Consider the following 2,500-nt stretch of genomic DNA (forward strand, 5'->3'; position numbering starts at 1 on the left):
CATCATTTTTACCCCTTTGATGATTTCTACATGCGTCTGCTTTTGTCAAGAGTGTGTGTTTTTGACATTGTATATGTTTTTCTAGTTCAAGTAACACCTGATAGGATCAAGGTGCGAAAGCAGGCATCTACTTGCTTTTTCTCTTTCTTTTTGGCTTTTGGACAAAGGCATGAGATTTTTTTTTGCAAAATGGTTTTGTTTCCATGTTTTTTCTTTTTTTCAGTAGTCTGACAAATGAAAGGTTCCTTGGTTGAAAAGTGCACTTTGTCCTGTGTTCAGACATAGAGGAAGACCTGTTGAGTTTGGCTGGATCATTTTTTTTCAATTTCATTTCGGTGTGTTTGAACAGTTTGAGCTTAGCACGGAGTTTCTGTAGTGTAGTGGTTATCACGTTCGCCTAACACGCGAAAGGTCCCCAGTTCAAAACTGGGCAGAAACACGCCATTATGCTTTGCTGACAAAGCTATTGACTTTCAGTTCTTGATCTCGATTGCTTGTCGTGAGCCCAGTAACGTCTTTCATCTAGTTTCTGTAGTGTAGTGGTTATCACGTTCGCCTCACACGCGAAAGGTCCCCAGTTCGAAACTGGGCAGAATCAATGCATTTTGACTTTCAATCCTTGATCTTTATTCCTTGCCATGACCACAGTAACCTTTTTCGTTCCGTTTCTGTAGTGTAGTGGTTATCACATTCGCCTAACACGCGAAAGGTCCCCAGTTCAAAACTGGGCAGAAACATGCCATAATGCTTTGCTGACAAAGCTATTGACTTTCAGTTCTTGATCTCGATTGCTTGTCGTGAGCCCAGTAACGTCTGTTATCTAGTTTCTGTAGTGTAGTGGTTATCACGTTCGCTTTACACGCGAAAGGTCTCCGGTTCGATCCCGGGCAGAAGCATGCGGTTTCTCTTTATTTTGATCACAAGTGTATATTGTTGATGTAATCAGCATCATTTTTACCCCTTTGATGATTTCTACATGCGTCTGCTTTTGTCAAGAGTGTGTGTTTTTGACATTGTATACGTTTTTCTAGTTCAAGTAACACCTGATAGGATCAAGGTGCGAAAGCAGGCATCTACTTGCTTTTTCTCTTTCTTTTTGGCTTTTGGACAAAGGCATGAGATTTTTTTTTGCAAAATGGTTTTGTTTCCATGTTTTTTCTTTTTTTCAGTAGTCTGACAAATGAAAGGTTCCTTGGTTGAAAAGTGCACTTTGTCCTGTGTTCAGACATAGAGGAAGACCTGTTGAGTTTGGCTGGATCATTTTTTTTCAATTTCATTTTGGTGTGTTTGAACAGTTTGAGCTTAGCACGGAGTTTCTGTAGTGTAGTGGTTATCACGTTCGCCTAACACGCGAAAGGTCCCCAGTTCAAAACTGGGCAGAAACACGCCATTATGCTTTGCTGACAAAGCTATTGACTTTCAGTTCTTGATCTCGATTGCTTGTCGTGAGCCCAGTAACGTCTTTCATCTAGTTTCTGTAGTGTAGTGGTTATCACGTTCGCCTCACACGCGAAAGGTCCCCAGTTCGAAACTGGGCAGAAACAATGCATTTTGACTTTCAATCCTTGATCTTTATTCCTTGCCATGACCACAGTAACCTTTTTCGTTCCGTTTCTGTAGTGTAGTGGTTATCACATTCGCCTAACACGCGAAAGGTCCCCAGTTCAAAACTGGGCAGAAACATGCCATAATGCTTTGCTGACAAAGCTATTGACTTTCAGTTCTTGATCTCGATTGCTTGTCGTGAGCCCAGTAACGTCTGTTATCTAGTTTCTGTAGTGTAGTGGTTATCACGTTCGCTTTACACGCGAAAGGTCTCCGGTTTGATCCCGGGCAGAAGCATGCGGTTTCTCTTTATTTTGATCACAAGTGTATATTGTTGATGTAATCAGCATCATTTTTACCCCTTTGATGATTTCTACATGCGTCTGCTTTTGTCAAGAGTGTGTGTTTTTGACATTGTATACGTTTTTCTAGTTCAAGTAACACCTGATAGGATCAAGGTGCGAAAGCAGGCATCTACTTGCTTTTTCTCTTTCTTTTTGGCTTTTGGACAAAGGCATGAGATTTTTTTTTGCAAAATGGTTTTGTTTCCATGTTTTTTCTTTTTTTCAGTAGTCTGACAAATGAAAGGTTCCTTGGTTGAAAAGTGCACTTTGTCCTGTGTTCAGACATAGAGGAAGACCTGTTGAGTTTGGCTGGATCATTTTTTTTCAATTTCATTTCGGTGTGTTTGAACAGTTTGAGCTTAGCACGGAGTTTCTGTAGTGTAGTGGTTATCACGTTCACCTAACACGCGAAAGGTCCCCAGTTCAAAACTGGGCAGAAACACGCCATTATGCTTTGCTGACAAAGCTATTGACTTTCAGTTCTTGATCTCGATTGCTTGTCGTGAGCCCAGTAATGTCTTTCATCTAGTTTCTGTAGTGTAGTGGTTATCACGTTCGCCTCACACGCGAAAGGTCCCCAGTTCGAAACTGGGCAGAAACAATGCATTTTG

At 41.1% G+C, this 2,500-nt stretch overlaps 3 non-coding genes across 3 annotated transcripts; all 3 read left to right on the forward strand.

Moving 5' to 3' along the window:
- The first annotated feature begins 823 nt into the window (after positions 1–823).
- On the forward strand, positions 824–896 carry TRNAV-UAC (transfer RNA valine (anticodon UAC)). The gene has a single exon. It is a non-coding gene; the product is annotated as a tRNA-Val (tRNA).
- Positions 897–1,471: 575 nt separating this feature from the next.
- TRNAV-CAC (transfer RNA valine (anticodon CAC)) lies at positions 1,472–1,544 on the forward strand. The gene has a single exon. It is a non-coding gene; the product is annotated as a tRNA-Val (tRNA).
- Positions 1,545–2,417: 873 nt separating this feature from the next.
- Positions 2,418–2,490, forward strand: TRNAV-CAC (transfer RNA valine (anticodon CAC)). Its single transcript has one exon. It is a non-coding gene; the product is annotated as a tRNA-Val (tRNA).
- Positions 2,491–2,500: the final 10 nt, after the last annotated feature.

Source organism: Ranitomeya imitator, unplaced genomic scaffold (genome assembly GCF_032444005.1).
Source record: "Ranitomeya imitator isolate aRanImi1 unplaced genomic scaffold, aRanImi1.pri SCAFFOLD_24, whole genome shotgun sequence".
Classification (NCBI taxonomy): domain Eukaryota; kingdom Metazoa; phylum Chordata; class Amphibia; order Anura; family Dendrobatidae; genus Ranitomeya; species Ranitomeya imitator.